At 39.2% G+C, this 23703-nt stretch overlaps 2 non-coding genes across 2 annotated transcripts; both read left to right on the forward strand.

Moving 5' to 3' along the window:
* Positions 1–9535: 9535 nt before the first annotated feature.
* Positions 9536–9642, forward strand: LOC148293008 (small nucleolar RNA R71). Its single transcript, XR_015825940.1, has one exon. It is a non-coding gene; the product is annotated as a small nucleolar RNA R71 (small nucleolar RNA).
* A 13212-nt stretch (positions 9643–22854) lies between these two features.
* Positions 22855–22961, forward strand: LOC148293009 (small nucleolar RNA R71). The gene has a single exon (XR_015825997.1). It is a non-coding gene; the product is annotated as a small nucleolar RNA R71 (small nucleolar RNA).
* The last annotated feature ends 742 nt before the right edge of the window (positions 22962–23703 follow it).

Raw genomic sequence — 23703 nt, forward strand, 5'->3', positions numbered from 1 at the left:
CATTCATGTGTTGCTTGTGAAAGGAGAGTAGAATTGGTGAATCTAAACCCCTTCCCAACCTGTGCTAGATGCATAAAATCCTAGTTAGCTACTCCAAGAAAACATACATCAAGCACATAATAAGCTGGAGATTAACAACTTGATAATGAAAGCAAGGAAATCAATTAACTATGAAATCATCCATAACATTGAATATTCATGACTAGGGCTTCATCCTAAGCCCTAACAAAATGGATTAGTTAAACATAATTATGAATACAGAAGATAAGAAATACATAGGTAGAATAAAGAGAATAGAAGAACTAGCTGGTGGCAGCAAGGTAGTTTCCAGGACAGCTCCCAGCTCTCCCTCCTTTGCAGCTAGCTCTCTCTCTCTCTCTCTTTGTGGTGAATCTGAATGTGTGTATGGAAGTAATGGATGAAGTGAATTGTGTCTGGGATGTGGAATGGAAGTGGTATTTATAGGGAGAAGGAAAGGGGAATTCTGAATTGAATATGACTAATGCATACAACACTTGTATTTAGATAATCAGAATTGGTTGCTGCACTAATAAATCCCACCAGCAGCCATAGGTCATCTTCATGTCAGCATGATCAAGCATCCATCCAGAAACCAATAGCTCATGCCTAGCTCACCATGACCAAGCATCCATCAGCTCATCCTCATGTCAGCATGATGTGTATTTTGATGGGCTCACGGATTGGGTTTGGCTGAATCCAAATATGACTTTAAGATATCCATTTTGAAGTTCAGAATGTCTCTGATCCAACCACACAAGTATTGGCCCAATCCAAGCTCGGATGAAGAAGATAAGTCCGAAATGAACTTCTAACTCAATATCCAGTTTTTGCACGTTTTGCACCATTTTGCTTCAAAAGCAATCTCTTGCTGCCTTCAACCTATAGAACACACAAACATAGGTAAGTGACTTGAAATAAAGAGAAACTAAACAAAATTACTAAGTAACGAAGGCATGCAAATGTGTGAAATTATGAACTTATCAAATACCCCCAAACTTAGACTTTGCTAGTCCTCGAGCAAACAAAATAAAACTACAACTTAGAAAACAGAAAATAAGCAGCTAGCCTTCCAAACAATATCCTCAAAGAATCACCAAAGTATATGGTTCCAAAGAAACACAACAATCACAATCTAAGTTCCACACATGATTCAAGAGTGTGCAAAGCTTACAATGACATCCTTAAGTGTAGTGTGTGAATGCCAAATCAGAACAACACCTGCAACTCAAATAAGTACATGCGCACACACTTAAAGCACAATCAAGAATTTCGAGCCCCATAAGCTCATTATGAAATCAGCTCTCCACAGTAATACCACACATTACCAAGGATCAAAAGGACTTTACAAGGGTTGTAATGAGGCTTAGGGTAGTGGTTGAATGAAAGAGGAGACATGGAGATATAACAACATTTTGAGCACAACTAAAGCATAGGTAAAAGCATGAGAGATTACTGAACTTTGTAACAAGCAAGGAACACATACATGAGCAGATTTTCAACATAATTTCAGCACCTTCAAATGTGTTATTTGGCCTAATTTTGTGGCTCTTTACCCTAGATCACCATGATCTTTCCTTATAACACCCTAGGGCCGTGACTACATTGGTCACACTTCATTACCTCTTTTGATTAGTTAACAATACCCCAAAACTTATTTCTTTTCAACACTTGGGTTACAGCACTAATGACTCACTTTTGCTCCAAAAACCTTGCAATCTTTATGACTCTCCTTTAAAGATAGCTTTAATTGCTCAAAGAATAGGTAAAGATAAGAAACAGAGATTTATTATGGTAGAAATGGTTTACACAAAGAAAGGCTTAACGTAGGCTCAAATGGATTGACTAGGGATGAATACATGTAGAGGGATGGTTAGAAAGGCTCAAACGATTTAAACATGGCCTAAATCACTTCCTAAGCATTGTATGGCAACAGAATGTCTCAAGAGATATTCAAATAAGTTCTAGAGCATGAAACCAAGATCATGAAATAAGCAGAATTGCATAACATCTCCAAGTAGCAAGAAATTGGACTAACTTGGCAAAGTGCTCAATAAGTGCAAGGATGGCATGCAAGACAAAGTTCACTCAGAATCACACATAGGCCTTAAACAATGACTATCAATTTCTGAAAAAACCATATTAGTATTAAATCCAAGTCTTATCATAGGTGTTTGGAAGGATAACGAAACAACACACAAAATCCTGCGTTATTAGACACTAGACACACTTAAAAATTTTAAAATTTGACAATAAAACAACATAACTGAATCCTTCCCCCCAAACTTAAATGAAACATTGTCCTCAATGTTTAGAGTATAAGAACAAGCAATGCCTCATAAATGAAAGGAAAGAAGATAAGGAAAAGACATAACCAAATGTTTAGAGTTCAGAAAACAACTCCCCTTTGAAGCGATTAGGACGCAAGCAAGCTCCTTGCACGTTCTATCTTCTCCTCATCACCTTGGGTTGCCTCCCAAGAAGCGCTAAGTTTTATGTCTTCAGCCGGACGTCCAAACTTTGGTGAGCTTCAAGAGAGTGGTGGAGGCTCCTTGAGTGCTTGAGACTCAATATTGGCATCAAAGTTGGCATCAAAGTAAGGTTTCAACCGATGTCCGTTCACCTTGAAGGTGCTGCCATCCTTAATATTTTGAATCTCCACTGCGCCATGATCAAACACATTAGTAATAACAAAAGGCCCAATCCACCGAGAACGAAGCTTACTTGGGAAGAGCTTAAGGCGTGAATTGAATAAGAGAACCTTCTGCCCTTCCTCAAACGTCTTCCTAAGAATCTTCTTGTCATGATACTGCTTTGTTTTCTCCTTATAAAGCTTAGCGTTCTCATACGCCTCATGTCGCAACTCCTCCAACTCATTGAGTTGAAGCCTCCTCTTTTCACCAGCAGCTTTCATGTCAAAATTGAATGCCTTGATCGCCCAATAAGCCCTGTGCTCAAGCTCCACTGGTAAGTGACAAGGTTTACCAAAAACAAGTCTATATGGAGACATACCTATGGGGGTCTTATAAGCTGTCCTATAAGCCCACAATGCATCCTCCAAACGCATGTACCAATCCTTCCTTGTGGTGTTCACTGTCTTCTCAAGTATGTGCTTAATCTCCCTATTGCTTATCTCAACCTGCCCACTAGTTTGAGGATGGTAGGGTGTTGCCACCTTATGCTTGATTCCATACTTCTTCAAGAGTGCTGCAAAAGCTTGGTTAACAAAATGGGAGCCACCATCACTAATGATTGCTCTTGGTGTGCCAAACCTTGTAAAAATATTTCCTCTGAGAAAACTGATCACAATCTTAGCATCATTAGTTCTAGTGGCAATGGCTTCCACCCATTTGGAAACATAATCGACAGCAACTAATATATATTCAAATCCATAAGAAGTAGGAAAAGGGCCCATGAAATCAATTCCCCAAACATCAAATATATCAATGACTAAGATATTAGTGAGAGGCATCTGATTTCTAGCATGCAAATTACCCATCCGTTGGCATCTATCACATGAAGCACAAAATGTATAAGCATCCTTAAAAAGGGTAGGCCAAAAGAAACCTGATTGTAGCACTTTGTTGGCAGTCTTCTTTGCTCCAAAATGGCCTCCGCATGCATGGGAGTGACAAAACTCTAGAATGCTCTTAAAATCACCTTCAGGCACACACCTTCGAATTACTTGGTCCGGACAATGCTTGAATAGGTATGGATCATCCCAAAAGTAGTATCTTGCTTGCTTCCTAAGCTTGTCACGTTGGAATGTAGATAACCCTGTAGGGAGTTCGTTAGTGCATAAGTAGTTAACAATATCAGCAAACCAAGGCAATGGATTAAGAGAATTCAAAGCACAAATAGAGAAGAGTTGCTCATCAGGGAAGCTTTCACGCAATGGCAGTGAATCCTCCTCTTCATTAGATACATGCACCAATCTACTCAAGTGATCAGCCACCACATTCTCACTTCCTTTCTTATCTTTTATCTCCAAGTCAAACTCTTGCAACAAGAGGATCCATCTAATGAGGCGTGGCTTGGCATCCTTTTTAGCTAACAAGTATTTCAATGCTGCATGATCAGTGTAAACAATGACCTTGTTAGTAATCAAATAAGATCTGAACTTCTCTAAAGCAAATATGACAGCTAATAACTCCTTCTCTGTGGTGGAATAGTTGAGTTGGGCATCGTTGAGGGTTCTACTAGCATAGTAGATGGCATGTGGCTTCTTATCAACTCGCTGCCCCAAAACAGCTCCAACAGCATAATCTGAGGCGTCACACATCAGTTCAAAAGGCAAGCTCCAATCCGGTGGCATAATGATTGGGGCAGTTGTGAGCATCATTTTCAAAGCATTGAAAGCATTCTCACAGTTTTGATCAAACACAAAATCCATGTCCTTGGCAAGGAGATTGCACAAAGGCCTTGCAATCTTAGAAAAATCTTTAATGAAACGCCTATAGAAACCTGCATGGCCAAGGAAAGAACGTACTTCTTTGACAGAAGTAGGTGAGGGCATAGAAGCAATCAAATCAATCTTAGCTTTATCTACCTCAATTCCATTACTAGAGATGACATGACCAAGAACTATGCCTTGGTTAACCATAAAATGACATTTTTCCCAATTAAGCACAAGGTTATTTTGTTCACATCTAGCCAACACCTTAGATAAGTTATGCAAACATTGATCAAAAGAATCACCAAAGACAGAGAAGTCATCCATGAATACCTCAATAAACCTTTCTACCATGTCGGAGAAAATGCTCATCATGCACCTTTGGAAAGTGGCTGGGGCGTTGCAAAGACCAAAGGGCATCCTCCTATAAGCAAAAGTACCAAAGGGACATGTGAAGGTTGTCTTCTCTTGATCTTCTCGGGCTATGGCGATTTGGTTGTAACCTGAATATCCATCAAGGAAGCAATAGTGGCTATGGCCAGCCAATCTCTCAAGCATTTGATCAATAAATGGAAGAGGGAAGTGATCCTTGCTTGTTGCTGTGTTGAGCTTCCTATAATCAATGCAAACTCTCCAGCCCGTGGTCATTCGTGTTGGTACAAGCTCGTTTGCTTCATTCTTCACCACTGTGATACCTGATTTCTTGGGGACAACTTGTATTGGGCTCACCCATTTACTGTCAGAAATAGGGTAAATAATACCAACATCTAAAAGCTTCATTACCTCTTTCCTTACCACCTCCTTCATGTTTGGATTGAGACGTCTTTGGGCATCCCTCTTAGGCACTGCATTGTCCTCCAATAGTATCCTATGCATGCACGATGTTGGGCTTATGCCTTTGATATCTGCAATGCTCCATCCAATCGCAGTTTTGTGCTCTTTTAGAACCCTCAAAAGCTTCTTCTCATCATTTGGTTCGAGGTGTGAGGCAATGATAACAGGTAGAGTCTCACTCTCACCTAAATAAGCATATTTAAGGTGTGTTGGCAATTGCTTTAATTCCAACTCCGGTGCCTGCACAATAGAAGGTAAAACCTTATTAGTAGGTGCGGGTAAAGATTCAAATTGGTTTGCATACCTCTTTCCCACTTCTATGTAGCTATCCATGCTGCAAACAAGCTCAAGAAGTAAAGGAGAGATCACAGCCTCTAATCTGTCCACTTCTTCTTTCCTTATGCTTTGTGTGATGCATGCTTCAATAGGCTCCAAATAACTCATTGGCAGTGCTTCTTTCACCATATTATCAATTGCATCAAGCTGGAAAACTTCATGCTCATCACTTGGAAACTTGGAGGCTTCAAACACTTTGAATGCTATTGTCTCATCAAACACGTTCATAGTCAATGTACCCTTCTTCACATCAATAATTGCACCGGCAGTTGCCATGAATGGACGATGTTGCGTAGATTTAGCTCCACCAAAATGGATTAAGCTGCATCCTCAACTTGTGATACTCGCAAGTGCACGAACCGTTGGTAGTATAGCATATGTAAGTGCGAGGTCGATTCCACAGGGATTGGTGATTGAATGATCCAATTTAGTTTCCCTACACAAAATAGAAACAAAAACAAAGAACATAAAACAAGGAAGAAAGAAATAAGTAACTCAAGCAAATAAGTTCCCAAGTTCAATTTAGATTAATGGATTGATTCTAGCTAAAGTATGATTAAGCCATGGTGTGTGGTCATAACCTTGTGTTCCTAATTCCCTAATTTGATCATTTGTTGTCTAACCTAAAATTAAGCATTAGGAACCCATTAAGCATAGAAGAACATTTTAAACAACCAAGTATGTATCTAATCCCTGTTGTCGAATGTCCATACATACTCTTCCTATTCATAGTTCAATTCGAATTAAAGCATGGTGTATACTCTTAATTCAAACCAAGATAGCTAACATGCAAGCCTAAATGGTGATCAATCATTCAAACTAGCATATTAACTTATAAGCATAATGAATAAGAACAAAAACCATAATTGAAACTTGGAAACTAATTCAACTTGAAAACTTAAGAAAAGAATTTACATAACAAAGAAAAATAAATTACAACTAAGAAAACATTAAGGAAACTAAGAGAACTTTGAGGAAGAAAGGAAGTGTTTGAGAACTTTGAGGAGGGAGAAGAAAGTGTTTGGGAACTTTAGAGAATTTTGGAAGAACATGTGTTTGAGAGCTTTGAGGATTTTGGAAGGGAATGTGTTTAAGACATGGGGAATTTGGAAGAGAGTGTTTGAGAACTTGGAGGATTTGGAGAAGAAAGTAGAGAGGTGTTTTGAGAGCTTTGTGGATTTTGGAAGAGAGTGTTTAGGAACTTTGAGAATTTGGAAGAGAGTGGTTGAGAACTTGGAGGATGTTTGTGAACTTGGAGAATTTGAGAACTTAGGGAAGGAAGAGAAATGTGTTTGTGAAGTGTTTGAGACATGGAGACTTTTGGAAGAGAAGGGAAGTAGAGAGATGTTTGAGAACTTTGAGGATTTTGGAAGAACATGTGTTTGAAAGCTTTAGAGAATTAGAAGAAGAGAAAGGAAAAGTGTTTGATATTTAGTACAAAGAAAATTTAATAGAATGATCTTATTACAACAATTGAGAACTACAAAGGGAAACTAAGAGAATTTGAGGGAGAGAAGGGAAGGGAGCTCTAGAGAAGTGTTTGAGAGCTCCCCCCCCTTGGGGTGTTATTACAAGCTTAGAGAACTTCCCTATTTATAGGCCTAGGGGAAGTGAAAATCAGAATTCAATAAGACTAATGCATACAACACTTGAATTATAAAATCTGAAATGGTTGATGCACTTGTATTAGAAAATCTGAAATGGGTGATGCACTTGTATTAGAAAATCTTGAATTGGTTGATGCACTTCACCACTAAATCCCACCAGCAGCCCTAGCTCATCTTCATGTCACCATGACCAAGCTTCCAACCAGAAATGATAGCTCATACCTAGCTCACCATGACCAAGCATCCAACCAGCACATGCTGAGGTCAGCATGGGCTTACAACTTGGGCTTCTCTTAATCAAATTAGGACTTTAAGCACTCTAAATTGAAGTTCAGAATGTCTTCTTTCCAGCCATATGTTATTTGGGCCAATCCAAGGTCGGAGGAAGAAGTTAAGGCCGAAACAAATTGCTAACTCATTTTCCGCGCTGATAAGATCCATCCTGAGCATGGTTCTGTGTTTGCTAGGTAACGGACTCCAGATTTATCCAATGGGGCTGAATTTTGGATATGTTATAGTACACACCAATTGGAGCAACTTTCATGAAGAATGTGGCCTCATCCGAGCTATGTAGATTGCTGAAACAAAGCTTGCAATATGACCTACGGAACTGGACTGGCAGGGGGCTGTAGCCATAATGAATTTGTCTTTAAGCTCTTCATCAATTCATCCAAATTAGGCCTTAACATGCTTGAATTGCATGAATTATGTTCTCCAAAGCCATCATTGTTACCTAAAGCTCAATTAACTGAAAGATAAACACAAAAAGGATTAAAAGCATAAGTTTAACTCAAAAACATAACCAAATCATAAGCTAGAAGGGTAAGAAATAATATACAATTATGAACCGATCAGACGACCAAGAATGAGTGGTAACTGATTGTCATGAATTGGTGCTTCTTCCATTTCCAACACCAAGAAATCAGCTGGCAAAATCAGCTCTTCTACTTTCACCAAAACATCTTCTAGAATGCCCCTAGGGTACCTGATAGTTCTATCTGCCAATTGAATGCTCACAGATGTGGCTTGCAACTCACCAAGGTTAAGTTTCTCATAAACATGATATGGCATAAGGTTAATGGATGCACCAAGATCAAGCAAAGCTTTTTGAAACTTAAAATCACCAACTATACAAGGTATAGAAAATGAACCTGGATCCTTTAGCTTTGGAGGTAGCTTTCTTTGTAAGACTGCACTAACCTCTTCACTTAATGCAACCTGTTCATGCTCTTTGAATCTCCTCTTGTTAGTGCATAGATCCTTCAAAAATTTTGCATATTTTGGAATCTGAGCAATGGCATTGAGCAATGGGATGTTGATTTGCACTTTCTTGAATATTTCCATTATCTCATCCAAGCCTTGATCTTTCTTTGACTTTGATAACCTGCTGGGAAAGGGTGCAATAGGCCTAAAAGCATTAGATGAAATTGGAACTTGATTAGCATTAGATGATACCTTAGGGCCTGTGCTCTTTCCAAGAGAATTGAGGGGCTGGTTGGTGGAACCTGTGGGCTGCCCTTGTGGTGGCTGAATGATCTCCACGTTTTCTCCATCTTCTTGCTCTTCATTGGCATCTCCAACCTTATTATCAACTTGTTTACCACTTCTCAAGATGTGCACTGCTTTAACTTGCTCATGATGCCTTGGATTCACCTCCGTTTGGCTTGGAAAAGTTCCGGATGCTCTATTGCTCATGGAGGATGCAATCTGCCCAACTTGCACTTCTAGTTTGTTCACTGCATTTTGAAGATTCTGATTGGTTTGCATCTGTTGCCCCATGAACTTCTTGAACATGTCTTGCAATTCTCCCATTTGATCACCCCTTTGCTCTTGTACTTGTTGGGGAGCTTGCTGGAATTGCCTTTGTTGTATTTGAAATCCTGGGGGAGGTCCTTGAGATTGTTGCACATTTGGATTATTGCTCCACCTGAAATTAGGATGATTTTTCCACCCCGGATTGTATGTGTTTGAGTAAGGATCATTCTGAGGATTCCTTCCTTGAAGGGCATTTGCTTGCTCTAGCATGTGCTTTGCAAAAGATTGGTCTTGAACTTCCTCTTTGCTTCCTAGAGGGCCAGTCACTGCCTGTTGAAGCAAAGAACACATAACATCAAGTTTTGCATTAATCTCATTATTAGTACTTACCTCAGAGACCACAGCTTTCATAGGAGCTCCTCTTCCTTTATTGTAGCTCCATTGTTGAGAGTTGGTACTCAAAGATTCAAAGAGAGTAAAAGCCTCATCTGCTGTTTTGTTCATCAGTCCTTCTCCACTTGTTGCATCTACCATCATCCTTTCGGAATCAAGCAAACCTTCATAGAAAGATTGCATTTGCATCCAACTCTCTATATTGTGGTGTGGGCAAGAACTCATCATCTCCTTGTACCTCTCCCAGCATTCATGAAAAGCTTCTCCTTCTCTTTGTGTGAAACCAAGAATTTCCTTTCTAATCTTGTTAGTCTTTTGAGCTGGAAAGAATTTCTGCAAAAACTTATTAGAAAGCTCATCCCAAGTACGAATTGAAGCATTAGGCAAAGAGTATAACCATGACTTAGCCTTATCTTTTAAACTGAATGGGAATAGCCTCATCTTAATCTGCTCATCATCAAGTCCTTGAATTTTGATTGTAGCACATATTTCAAAGAATTGCTTAACATGCATGTAAGGATCCTCAGTGGTATTACCATAATAAGTTGGAAGAAGATGAATCATACCACTTCTAAGCTCAAACCTGTCAATTGTGAGTTGAGGATAGACGATGCACGAAGGTTGATCAGTGACTTTGGGGATGGAAAATTCACGCAGGGGTTTCCTAGGTTGGACAACAAGCGCACCACCTCCTTCATCATTATTGTTGTTGTTTGGAATCTCTGCCATCTTGCTTGAACCTTCAGATTCGTAGCTCTCAGATTCAGCACTTAAAGAACTATAATTCCTCCTCAAACCAACACGTACAGCAAAAGTTCCTGGTGAAATTGGCTCAGAATCAGATTCGGACATATATGCACACACAAGAAACCAATTAGTGCCTTCAAATGGAGATAACAACTAAAAAGAAAAACAGAATACAGAAATAAAAACCAACGAAAACAAAAACAAAAACACTCAAAGTAATCTAACTATAGCACCATCGTTACCGGTTCCCCGGCAACGGCGCCAAAAACTTGTTGAGCCTATTCCTAACAACTAAAATGAGTTATTAAAAATAGAAACTTCAATTCTCGCAAGTGCACGAACCATTTATAGTATAGCTTATGAAATACGAGGTCGATCCCACGGAGAATGGTAACTTGGTTGCAAGTTAAACTACTTAGAATGATGGAAAAACTGAAAACAAAGAAACAAACTAACTAACAATTGGCAAGGTCTAGGACAGAATCCTAGCACCACACACGCACTCGAATGGGGGGTTTTTGTTGTTTAAATGAAAACAAGAGAATGAAATGGAAGTGCTGGAAGTAAACAATGGCAGCAATGAACAAGTTGTGAAACAATGATTGAGAAGTGTTAGAGCCTTGGAATCTACCACTAGTCTTCCTATCCAAGTTATGAATGCATAGAAATTGACTCAAGCTTCATTAACAATAGATTATCGCATACAAGCCTATGGTATCTAGGTGCAGGATGCATGATTCTCCTAAGGCATGTAATTGTGCATGGTATCTACACAACACGTGATCTCTAATATGCAACCTAAGCATGGTATCTACTTAGAATAAAGCATATAAGAGTCATTAAGTTCCTTGAGAATATGATAATCACACAAGTCCTAGAACATGGTATCTGTCCTAGTCAACCTATGGTTATTAACCCCTTGAATGATTCTTAGGCCATTCATGTGTTGCTTGTGAAAGGAGAGTAGAATTGGTGAATCTAAACCCCTTCCCAACCTGTGCTAGATGCATAAAATCCTAGTTAGCTACTCCAAGAAAACATACATCAAGCACATAATAAGCTGGAGATTAACAACTTGATAATGAAAGCAAGGAAATCAATTAACTATGAAATCATCCATAACATTGAATATTCATGACTAGGGCTTCATCCTAAGCCCTAACAAAATGGATTAGTTAAACATAATTATGAATACAGAAGATAAGAAATACATAGGTAGAATAAAGAGAATAGAAGAACTAGCTGGTGGCAGCAAGGTAGTTTCCAGGACAGCTCCCAGCTCTCCCTCCTTTGCAGCTAGCTCTCTCTCTCTCTTTGTGGTGAATCTGAATGTGTGTATGGAAGTAATGGATGAAGTGAATTGTGTCTGGGATGTGGAATGGAAGTGGTATTTATAGGGAGAAGGAAAGGGGAATTCTGAATTGAATATGACTAATGCATACAACACTTGTATTTAGATAATCAGAATTGGTTGCTGCACTAATAAATCCCACCAGCAGCCATAGGTCATCTTCATGTCAGCATGATCAAGCATCCATCCAGAAACCAATAGCTCATGCCTAGCTCACCATGACCAAGCATCCATCAGCTCATCCTCATGTCAGCATGATGTGTATTTTGATGGGCTCACGGATTGGGTTTGGCTGAATCCAAATATGACTTTAAGATATCCATTTTGAAGTTCAGAATGTCTCTGATCCAACCACACAAGTATTGGCCCAATCCAAGCTCGGATGAAGAAGATAAGTCCGAAATGAACTTCTAACTCAATATCCAGTTTTTGCACGTTTTGCACCATTTTGCTTCAAAAGCAATCTCTTGCTGCCTTCAACCTATAGAACACACAAACATAGGTAAGTGACTTGAAATAAAGAGAAACTAAACAAAATTACTAAGTAACGAAGGCATGCAAATGTGTGAAATTATGAACTTATCAGATTTCACTCAAAACTCACCAAATGACTCCTCCCACCATATTATGATGTTGCCCAAGTTTGGGGCTCGGTCCGAAATCAATAGGTGTGAGAAATTGGACAATTCAAGTTCAACGGCAGTTCGTTCCTAATTGGAGTGGTTAGTGTATTCCATACTTCTAGCGATTGGATTTCACTCAAAACTAACCAAATGAGTCCTCCCACCATATTATGATGTTGCCCAAGTTTTGGGCTCGATCCGAAATCAATAGGTGTTCCAAATTGGACAATTCAAGTTCAACGGCAGTTCGTTCCTAATTGGAGTGGTTGGTGTGTTCCATACTTCTAGCGATTGGATTTCACTCAAAACTCCTCCCACCATATTATGATGTTGCCCAAGTTTTGGGCTCGATCCGAAATCAATAGGTGTTCCAAATTGGACAATTCAAGGTCAACGGCAGTTCGTTCCTAATTGGAGTGGTTAGTATATTCCATACTTCTAGCGATTGGATTTCACTGAAAACTCACCAAATGACTCCTCCCACCGTAGTATGATGTTGCCCAAGTTTTGGGCTCGATCCGAAATCAATAGGTGTTCCAAATTGGACAATTCAAGTTCAACGGCAGTTCGTTCCTAATTGGAGTGGTTGGTGTATTCCATACTTCTAGCGATTGGATTTCACTAAAAACTCACCAAATGACTCCTCCCACCATATTATGATGTTGCCCAAGTTTGGGGCTCGATCCGAAATCAATAGGTGTGAGAAATTGGACAATTCAAGTTCAACGGCAGTTCGTTCCTAATTGGAGTGGTTGGTGTATTCCATACTTCTAGCGATTGGATTTCACTCAAAACTCACCAAATGACTCCTCCCACCATATTATGATGTTTCCCAAGTTTGGGGCTCGATCAGAAATCAATAGGTGTGAGAAATTGGTCAATTCAATTTCAACGAAAGTTCGTTCCTAATTGGAATGGTTGGTGTATTCCATACTTCTAGCGATTGGATTTCACTCAAAACTCACCAAATGACTCGATCCGAAATCAATAGGTGTGAGAAATTGGACAACTCAAGTTCAACAGCAGTTCGTTCCTAATTGGAGTGGTTGTTGTATTCCATACTTCTAGCGATTGGATTTCACTCAAAACTCACCAAATGAATCCTCCCACCATATTATGATGTTGCCCAAGTTTGGGGCTCGATCCGAAATCAATAGGTGTGAGAAATTGGACAATTCAAGTTGAACGGCAGTTCGTTCCTAATTGGAGTGGTTGGTGTATTCCACACTTCTAGCGATTGGATTTCACTCAAAACTCACCCAATGACTTCTCCCACCATATTATGCTGTTGCCCAAGTTTTGGGCTCGATCCGAAATCAATAGGTGTTCCAAATTGGACAATTCAGGTTCAACGGCAGTTCGTTCCTAATTGGAGTGGTTGGTGTATTCCATACTTCAACCGATTGGGTTTCACTCAAAACTACCCAAATGACTCCTCCCACCATATTATGATGTTGCCCAAGTTTTGGGTTCGATTTGAAATCAATAGGTGTCAGAAATTGGACAATTCAAGTTCAACGGCAGTTCGTTCCTAATTGGAGTGGTTGGTGTATTCCATACTTCTAGCAATTGGATTTTACTCAAAACTAACCAAATGACTCCTCCCACCATATTATGATGTTGCCCAAGTTTTGGGCTCGATCCGAAATCAATAGGTGTTACAAATTCGACAATTCAAGTTCAACGGCAGTTCGTTCCTAAATGGAGTGGTTGGTGTATTCCATACTTTTAGCGATTGGATTTCACTCAAAACAAACCAAATGACTACTCCCACCATATTATGATGTTAACCAAGTTTTGGGCTCGATCCAAAATCAATAGGTGTGAGAAATTGGACAATTCAAGTTCGACGGCAGTTCGTTCCTAATTGGAGTGGTTGGTGTTGTTAATATTATGTTAACTCGCAATTGTACGGGGCAATTAGTAGTATAGCAAGACAAGTACGAGGTCGTACCCACGAAGACTGAGAAGTTAAAACTAGTTATGTACTTAGATTACCAAATTCAAGAAAGTAGGAGGTTATGTCTAAAACAGAATTTAAAACAAGAGTGGTTGTGATTGTTGAACAAAAGAAGCAAAATGAAATTGCAAACAAAAACAAGTAAACAAATGTAACAAAGAGTGGTTTTAAGAGTTGGAAAACAGATTTTGAGACTAGGGCATTCGAATCACCATAACAATTCAATTCTGGGTTATAAAGATTCAAGTAACAAGTCTAATTCAGATTCAAAGATTGATTCTAGCTAAAGTATGATTAGGCCATGGTGTTTGGTCCTAACCTTGTGTTCCTAATTCCCTAATTTGATCATTTGTTGTCTAACCTAAAATTAAGCATTAGGAACCCATTAAGCATAGAAGAACATTTTAAACAACCAAGTATGTATCTAATCCCTGTTGTCGAATGTCCATACATACTCTTCCTATTCATAGTTCAATTCGAATTAAAGCATGGTGTATACTCTTAATTCAAACCAAGATAGTTAACAAACAAGTTCTAATGGTGATCAATCATTCAAACAAGCATGTTAACTTATAAGCATAATGAATAAGAACATGAATCATGAATCAAACTTGAAACTCCAAACTTATAAACCCAGAATATTCATGTTAGGTTACATCGAAGCCCTAGTTATGGATTTAGCTACTCATAATGGAAAAGAGACTTGAACAGAAATGAGAAAACATAATGAATACAATAAGAGTAGAAAAACCCTTTTTCTGAAGTTCTTGTGGTGTCCAAGGCTTCTCCAAGTGCTTCTCCACTTCTAATGCTTCTCCAAGTGCTTCTCCACTTCTAATGCTTCTCCAAGAGCTTCCCCACTTCTAGAAAGATGTATGAAGGATATGGAGGTGATTTGGGATGAGTTTGAGTGAGTGGTGATGGCTAAGGAAGATGAAATTCGTAGGGAAATGAAAGAGAGGTTTGCTGGAGTTGTTTTGGTGATTGTTGGAGTGTTTGGGATTTTGAGAGTGTTTGAGGATGGTTGGAGTGAATTGTGGGGGTTGTGAATCTCAGGATTTGTTGTGTCTTGAATGTGGAATGGATGTGGTATTTATAGGGAGAGGGGAGTGACAAATCTGAATTCAATATGGCTAATGCATACAACACTTGCATTATAAAAGATGAATTGGTTGATGCACTTCACTAATGCATACAACACTTGCATTATAAAATCTGAATTGGTTGATGCACTTCACCAATAGATCCCACCAGCAGCCCTAGCTCATCTTCATGTCACCATGACCAAGCTTCCAACCAGAAATGATAGCTCATACCTAGCTCACCATGACCAAGCATCCAACCAGCACATGCTGAGGTCAGCATAACCAGCAACTTCAAGGGCTTACAACTTGGGCTTCTCTTAATCAAATTAGGACTTTAAGCACTCGAAATTGAAGTTCAGAATGTCTTCTTTCCAGCCATATATCATTTGGGCCAATCCAAGGTCGGAGGAGGAAGTTAAGGCCAAAACAAATTTCTAACTCATTTTGCGCGCTGATAAAATCCATCCTGAGCATGGCTCTGTGTTTGCTAGGTAACAGACTCCATATTTATCCAATGGGGCTGAATGTTGGATATGTTATAGTACACACCCATTGGAACAACTTTCATGAAGAATGCTGCCTCATCCGAGCTGTGTAGGTTGCTGAAACAAAGCTTGCAATATGACCTACGGAACTGGACTGGCAGGGGGCTGTAGCCAAAATGAGTTTGTCTTTTAAGCTCTTCTTCCATTCATCCAAATTAGGCCTTAACATGCTTGAATTGCATGAATTATGCTCTCTTGCTCTATTGGCCTACAAAACACACAAAGGGAGGGAAATAACTTAGAATTATAGGAACTAAGCAAAAGAAGTAAGTAAATTGGGCATGTATATGTATGAAATTATGAGCTTAACACACCCCCAAACTTAGATTTTGCTAGTCCTCGAGCAAAACAAAAGAGAAACAAAGATAAAAACAAAACAAGAAGTTAACTAGACCACTTTCGTAGGTAACTCGATTGCATTGAGCGTATGCAACAAGCCTTTAAACCTCTAGGCATCCCTAGTAGGAGGAGTTGTGTCTCCTGAGGGTTTAACAGATACGATACCCACAAACGTTTTTCTAACTCTACAAAACAAAATGGTTAGAAAAACAACTTTGAAATCAACTAATGAAAATGAAAGAAAGTTTTAGTCATACCTCCAACACCATAGAGTTGCCAAGATAGGTCATCAATCAGTGTGTACAAGTGGAAGCTATAGCTCAAAGGCACACAGTTTCAAAGCAAGCACACTCAAACCTTGAATAGAGAACATGCTTCGACTCTAATTCTCACAGATAACACTCAATCACTCAGAACCTATGTTTTAATTCTCTCAAGAAAGCATAAGTGAGTGTATGAAATAGAAGCACAAATTTGGTTAGATCTCATGAAAGGAATTAAATACTAAGAATAGAGATACACACATACTTACCAGCACCCATGAATACATCCTCAAAGATCAGCTAGGTCTTTCACAATGTTGTAATGAAAGGCTAAGGTTTAGGGGAAATGGAAGAATTGGAAGGAAAAACAAATAACTTAAGAACATACCAAGGTTGCATGCTTCATTAATCTGCAAGGCATCATTGATTTAGATTGGCATGGCAGCAAACTTCATGGTATCTCCTGGCATAGACTTTATTTTTCACACTTAGATCAAATCGAAACACTTTCATCTTCGTTGATTTGATCTGCATCTTCATTAACTTCATTGCACAGATTCACATCATCTTTATTTAGGTACATGGCTGCAACTTCCTTGCTTCAAACTTTATCTTGGCACACCTTGGTATATTTCTAAGCTATAGGGTATGGCTACAATAGGTCAAGTATCTCAGATTGAGATACAAAGGTAGGGAAATGATGAGGGTGATAGAAGAAAAGGCTTTAAGTGTTTGGCTTCAAGAGGGTTGATGGAACACACATATAGGTAGGGTGAAAAGAAAGCACATAGAATGGTTATGCACACATAGCCTAGCATCACTTCAATGAGTTCATTCATGAATGAGAGCAAGCACATGATATCTGCAAAAGAGAATCATCCTTAGTATTCAATCAAAATGGAATAATGAGATCAATTAGAGTGAATTGAAGAAAATAAGTATGGATGAGAAATAGAACACTTTAAACCCTCTCAAGAAAGCAATTAGGCTCGATATAGCTCACTAGGGTAGTCTCCACTATTTTCCTTCAAGAATTTGAGCGTGGTACTTTAGCCACCAGAATTCTAAGAGCAAAAGCTTTGTGAAGTGCAAAATTCTAATATGAAAACCTCAAATAGCAGCTCCATAGCATTGATTGTATGACATTCTTTAAAAAAATTAAATAAATTAAAAATATAAAAAATAAAAAATAAAAAAAAAATAAAAAATAGTGACAAGAGAACGAAAATTGAAAACACAAATGGATAAGAAAATTGAAATTGAAAACCTTCCCCCCAGACCTGAATTGAACATTGTCCTCAATGTGAAAGCATACAAAAGATGATTGAGAACAAACAAATGATAAAGGGAAAAGTTTAGAAGAAGGTTTAGGAAAAATAAAAAATAAAAAAAATGAATATATAAGCAACTCATGGATGACCAGTTAAGGGCCTCAGAAAACACAGCCAGGGGATCCGGGAAGGTTGGAGGGGTCACAATGGTCCCGCTTAAAACCCAAACTTCTTAGACACCGAAGGTGTCGCCTAAAGAACTCCTAGACACTGTATTGACGGAAGTGCTCACTGGAGTTACCATAAGTTAGCTCATATGAAAAATCTTTTTAAATTTTTAAATTTTTAAATTTTTTTTAAATTTTTATAAAAAAAAAAACAGAAATTTAAAATAATAACAAGTAAAGAGAAAGGATTGAAATGCTCCCCCTTGATGCGATTAGGTCGATTGCTACCAAGCACCTTCTTCTTGAACACATGGGTTGCCTCCCAAGAAGCGCCTTAGTTACTGTCTTGGCAAGACATTGTGCAATCAGCTAAGTTGATGGTACGAAGGGAAGTTGATCTACCACATGGCCCACATGGCCAGTTTGGATGCCAGCTGAAACTCCCTCATAGAATGGCTTTAAACGTTGTCCATTTACTTTGAAAGTCGAGCCATCTTTAGGGTTTTGAATCTCCACAGCTCCATAGGGAGAAACATTGACCACGGTGAATGGGCCTTGCCATCTAGACTTCAATTTTCCTGGAAAGAGACGCAAACGTGAGTTAAACAAAAGAACTGACATACCTTTGGAGAACTCTTTCCGTTGAATGTTTCTGTCATGGTAACTCTTGGTTCGTTCTTTGTAAAGCTTTGCATTCTCATAAGACTCATGTCTAATTTCTTCCAATTCATTCAGCTGAAACTTTCTTGCATGGCCTGCCTTGTCTAGATCAAAATTTAACTTCTTGATGGCCCAAAAAGCATTGTGTTCAAGCTCCATTGGCAGGTGACAAGCTTTCCCAAACACAAGACGATAAGGGCTCATTCCAATGGGAGTCTTATATGCTGTCCTATAAGCCCATAATGCATCATTGAGCTTGGCTACCCAATCTTTCCTTGTATTGTTCACCACCTTCTCCAGGATGTGCTTAATTTCTCTATTGCTTATTTCCACTTGACCAGAAGTTTGCGGATGATATGGTGTAGAGACTCGATGGGTGATGTTGTACTTCTTCATGAGTGCTTCGAATGGCTTGTTACAGAAGTGGCTGCCTCCATCACTAATGACAGCCCTTGGAGTACCAAACCTTGTGAAAATATTATCCTTCAAGAACTTCAGCACCACCTTATAATCATTGGTTTTGGTGGCTATGGCTTCCACCCATTTAGACACATAATCAACAGCAACAAGTATGTAAGTATAACCAAAGGAAGATGGGAATGGTCCCATGAAATCAATACCCCACACATCGAAGAGCTCCACAACAAGTATGTTATTCAATGGCATTTCATTCCTGCGACTTATGTTCCCCATCCTTTGGCACCTATCACACTTAACACAAAAATTAAATGCATCTTTAAATAGAGTGGGCCAAAAGAAACCAGATTGCAGAATTTTAAGTGCTGTTTTCTTAGCTCCAAAGTGACCTCCACAGGCCAATTCGTGGCTATGCCTAAGTATGCTTTCTTGCTCTTCTTCTGGAACACATCTTCTGATGAGTTGATCCGGGCAATGCTTGAATAAGAAAGGTTCATCCCATACATAATGTTTCACCATGGAAAAGAACTTCTTCTTATCCTGAGAAGTTAGATCATTTCTAAGAACACCACAAGCAAGATAATTAACAAAATCAGCATACCATGGCTCTTTGACTTGGGCAGCATATAGTTGTTCATCAGGGAAAGTCTCATTCAAGGGTAGCACAGCTCCTCCTTTTTCTTCAACCACAATTCTGCTCAAATGATCAGCTACCACATTCTCACATCCCTTCTTATCTCGAATCTCCAAATCGAATTCTTGCAGCAAGAGAATCCATCTAATCAAGCGTGGTTTGGCATCCTTCTTAGTGAGCAAGTATCTAAGGGCTGCATGGTCAGAATAAACAATTACTTTAGAACCAACAAGGTAAGAACGAAATTTTTCTAAAGCAAAAACCACAGCAAGCAACTCCTTCTCTGTTGTGGAGTAGTTGATTTGAGCATCATTCAAGGTCCGGCTAGCATAATGAATCACATGGGGCAGCTTGTTCTTCTTTTGACCTAAAACTGCACCAATAGCAAAGTCAGAGGCATCACACATTATTTCAAATGGTAAAGACCAATCCGGAGCTATGATAATAGGGGCTGAAGTTAGCTCCCTCTTCAAGGTAGAAAAAGCTTCCATGCAAGCTTCATTAAACTCAAAAACAGCATCCTTAGCAAGGAGATTACACAATGGCCTTGTAATGCTTGAGAAATTTTTGATGAACCTTCTATAGAATCCAGCATGACCTAGAAAGCTTCTAATTCCTTTAACAGAGGTAGGGGGTGGAAGATTTGAGATGAGGTCGATCTTGGCTTTATCCACTTCGATTCCCTTGCTTGAAATCACATGGCCTAGTACAATGCCTTGTCTCACCATGAAGTGACACTTCTCCCAATTCAAAATCAGATTTGTTTCCTGGCATCTTTTAAGCACTAGAGACAAGTGGTGAAGACAATTATCAAAAGAGGAACCAAAAACTGAAAAATCATCCATAAATACCTCAATGAATCGTTCCACCATATCTGAAAAGATTGACATCATGCATCTTTGGAAAGTTGCTGGGGCATTGCATAAACCGAATAGCATCCTTCTATAAGCAAACGTACCAAATGGGCATGTGAATGTGGTTTTCTCTTGGTCTTCCGGAGCAATGGGAATTTGATTATAACCTGAAAAACCATCAAGAAAACAATAGTAAGTATGGCCAGATAAACGTTCAAGCATTTGATCAATAAAAGGTAAGGGGAAATGATCTTTTCTAGTGGATGTGTTCAACTTCCTGTAATCAATGCAAACTCTCCAACCAGTGACAGTTCGTGTAGGAACTAGCTCATTCTTCTCATTCTTCACAACGGTGATTCCGGACTTCTTTGGAACAACTTGCACAGGGCTCACCCACTTAGAATCTGAAATTGGGTAGATGATTCCTACATCGAGTAGCTTTAAAACTTCAGCTCTAACCACCTCTTTCATGTTGGGATTTAGCCTCCTTTGGGCATCACGAGATGGTTTGCTGTCTTCTTCCATTAAAATCCGGTGCATGCACATGCTTGGACTAATTCCTTTGATGTCTGCTATGGTCCACCCAATGGCTGTTTTATGCTCTTTTAGAACTTTAATTAAGCTCTCTTCTTCATGTGAGGAGAGACCTGCAGCAATTATAACAGGGAGAGTTTCGTTAGCACCCAAATATGTATATTTAAGATTATTGGGAAGAGGTTTAAGTTCTAGCTTTGGTGGGATGACAATGGATGGCTCCAATTTCGTGGATGATGGTCCAAGAGGCTCGATTGGTGGCCTAAAGGATGGTGGGTATGGCGGAAACACTTCTAAGGCAGCCACCACTTCTTGGAACTCCGGTTCACAAAGATCTTCCTCTTCTTGTGTTAAGACAGCTTCTAGAGCATCATTAGACTTTCTCTGCAAAATTTTGGAAGAAACCTCATGATCCACAACATCAATTGAAAAGCAAGAATCAAGAGAGATAGAAGGTTGAGATAGAGCATTAAGCATTTTAAATTCAACAGTTTCACCCAAAACAGTCATGGAGAGAGTGCTATCTTTCACTTTGATGATTGTGTCTGCAGTGGCCATGAATGGCCTGCCTAGGAGAATGGGATCAATACGATCTCCATTTGGATTGTCTTCCATGTCCATCACTACAAAATCAGCAGGGAGAATTAGTGTATTAACTTGAACTAGAATATCTTCTACAATACCTTTTGGATATTTTATAGAATGATCAGCTAGTTCAAGTCGCATTGAAGTCTTCTTCATCCCTTCTAAGCCAAGCTCTTGATAAACTGAATATGGCAAAACATTGATGCTTGCTCCCAAGTCCAACATGGCTCTTCCAACCTTCTTGCCTCCAATGTTAATGGGAATGTCAAAGCTGCCAGGATCATCTAGTTTTGGTGGAAGCTTCCTTTGCAATACAGCACTTACATTCTGGTCGAGCTTTACTCCTTCATTTGGAGCGAAATTGAGCTTGTGAGTTTTCAAGTCCTTGATGAATTTTCCATATGCAGGAATCTGTTCAATAAGATCAAGCAAAGGCAAATTGATATTAACTTTACTCAAAATATCATAAATCTCTTTAAAAGCCTTATCTTGCTTTGCTTTCTTAAGACGGCCTGGAAATGGAATCTGTGGAACATATGGAGCGGGTGGCACGTATCTATCTTCTTGAAGATGTGGTGGCACAAATTTGTCATCCCTTTTATGCAATTGGAATTGATCGGATTTCTGAGAATCTGATTTGGCCTTAGGAGCAGATTGAGAAGTTTTGAGTTGTTCTCCTTCCGTGGCCATGGTCTCCTCCTCTTCATTTTCTACAATCACAACATCATTTGAAAGATTAGAATCATCTTTATTATCAATGATCTTACCTGATCTGAGCACATGAATGGCCTTGGCTTCTGGGTTCTTTGGATTGATCTCAGTTTGGCTTGGCCATTTCCCAGGCACTCTTTGAGTTATTTCAGCAGCTATTTGGCCTAATTGGACTTCCAATTTGGAGATGGCAGCTTGTGTAGTTTGCTGAAAATTGGATTGGTTGATTGCCATCTGCTTCACTATATCTTCCAATGATGATGATGATTGTTGTGGCCTTTGGAATGAAGGGGGATTTGCTTGATTCTGGGTATTTCTCCATGAAAAGTTTGGATGATTCCTCCAACCTGGATTATAACTTTGAGAGTATGGATCATTTCTTGGACCTTGGTTGTAGGAATTTACCAACTTAGCTTGCTCTTGCACAAATTCTGGATATCCAGCCCCAAGTGGACAAGCTGTGGTAGCATGGTCATGAGATTCACAAATGCTACACACTTCCTTCGGAGGGCTTCTTGAGTTTAATGCAAGAAGAGCATCTAGCTTTTGTTCCAGTTTTGAAATCTGCACACTAGAAGCATCATTAGAACCACTAATAACACGTTTACCTCTTGTATCCGTATGTTGGGTCTCCATTGCTATCTCCTCAAAGAGTTCGTACGTTTCTTCTGGAGTTTTGGTTTTAAAAGAACCACCTGCAAAATTGGTGACTATATTATGACTAGAAGGGGTTAGTCCTTTATAAAACATACGCATTTGAAGCTTCAATGGAATCCCATGATGAGGACATTGGTTGAGCAACCCCTTGAATTTCTCCCATGCTTCACAAAACGATTCATCATCTTGCTGTGCAAATAACAAGATCTTGTCCCTAAGCATGTCGGTCTTTTGCGTGGAGAAGTATTTTTCCAGGAACTTCTTTTGAATGGCAGACCATGTAGTGAGTGAACCAGGCTTCAAAGAATTCAACCAATACTTCGCCTTATCCTTTAAAGTGTATGGAAACACTCTCATTCGAAGTTGATCTTCTGTCACACCTGTCAAGGGAAAAGAACTCACAACATTAAAAATATCCTTTATATGAGTCAATGGATCTTCATTAGGTAAACCATAAAAGGAAGGCAGCATATTAAGATGAGAAGATTTAAGCTCATAATTTCGAGCTACAGTGGGCAGCAAAATGCTTGAAGGAGATGCTGGAATTGTTGGGATATCAAGTTCTCCCATGAACTCAATGGCAGCCATCATTTCTTCTTCTTCTTGGTCTGAACTTGCTTCCGAATTTGAAAGTGAAGAACCGGGAAGTTCAGTGTGGAGAGCAAGACTTGTAAATGTAGCAAGAGCTTGCTCTTTTGCAGTTGACAACTCCCTTTCTAGACGATTCTGAATTTCAGAGGTCACTCGTCTGGGTTGCAATGATGGTCCTGCGTTCAAAGATCTAGAACGTTGGAACGAAGACCTAACTTGTTCAAGTAATGGATTTTTAGACATAAACTACCTGAAACAGAAAATTAGATTAATTAGAAACACTAAAAAGAATAGGGTAACCTTGGGCACATAACCAGGGAAGAACTTTCGTTCAGTCCCCGGCAACGGCGCCAAAATTTGTTGTTAATATTAT

The sequence above is a fragment of the Prunus avium genome, chromosome 7, assembly GCF_965620075.1.
Source record: "Prunus avium chromosome 7, drPruAviu1.hap1.1, whole genome shotgun sequence".
Taxonomy (NCBI): Eukaryota; Viridiplantae; Streptophyta; class Magnoliopsida; order Rosales; family Rosaceae; genus Prunus; species Prunus avium.